This window comes from Apis dorsata, unplaced genomic scaffold (genome assembly GCF_000469605.1).
Source record: "Apis dorsata unplaced genomic scaffold, Apis dorsata 1.3 scaffold_227, whole genome shotgun sequence".
Classification (NCBI taxonomy): domain Eukaryota; kingdom Metazoa; phylum Arthropoda; class Insecta; order Hymenoptera; family Apidae; genus Apis; species Apis dorsata.
Window position 1 is genome coordinate 97,636 of NW_006263509.1, and position 967 is coordinate 98,602.

At 20.0% G+C, this 967-nt stretch overlaps 1 protein-coding gene across 2 annotated transcripts in view; it reads left to right on the plus strand.

Moving 5' to 3' along the window:
* The window catches only part of LOC102677103 (sensory neuron membrane protein 2), a 26,472-nt gene that overhangs the window by 9,670 nt on the left and 15,835 nt on the right, over positions 1–967 (plus strand). The gene's annotated exons all lie outside the window — the stretch shown is intronic.

Consider the following 967-nt stretch of genomic DNA (forward strand, 5'->3'; position numbering starts at 1 on the left):
CAATATGGTGTCTTTGAAATGGTGGGAGATATTCTTTGTCCTTCTCGCGCAATGTTGCTTTCTTTGTCTATGACTTCGAATACCTCTTTGTATATTCTGTTATGCTAATCACAAGTCGGAGCTTCGGATTTCCAAACGCGAGATGGCGTTGATTCTTGAAATTTTTTATCATTATCTAACTTATCGACTAAATGTATTTTTTTAAAAGTTTATAGAATCAAAGGTAAAATCAGTTTTATGATTATTATTATTTATTATTATTATCATAAATTACAAAAATAGGTAAATAAATTTAAATAGATAGATTTCAGTAATCTTTGAAAATTGATCTTTATATGATTTTTTGAAAGCAAAAAATTTTCAAAAATCTTTTATTATTATAATTATAATTGAAAATATATACTGCTATCATTAATTATACGTATATCAGTTAAGGAATCGCAGTTCATATAAAAAATTAAAATTTATGCTATGAATAATATGTTATCATATAATAGCTATTGTAAATCTTAATCAATATATTTATGTATATAATTTATATACATGAATATTTCCATATTAATAAATTTTTTGCAAAAAGTATAATTCCGGAACTTCCACTATCGTAAATACTTATATAAATATAATTTAAATTTGTATAATCTTTTTAATAAATAAAAAATTTTATATGCAATTTTATATAAATATTTTAATAATTTACTATACTATAACTCTAAATATTATATTATAATATTAAATTACTTAATTACTTAATTACAAAAAATATTTTTCTTAGAAATGTTTTTAAATGTTTCTTTACTTAAAATATAATTCTTAGAAATATGAAATATGGAAATGTCTACATTCCATATCTTGAGTAACTAAGAAGCTTACTTTTCATATTCGAAATATTATTCACTATTATAAATAATACTGCTATGCATTTTAAACAAATTTTTTCAAAAATCTATAAATCATTTCTTATAAA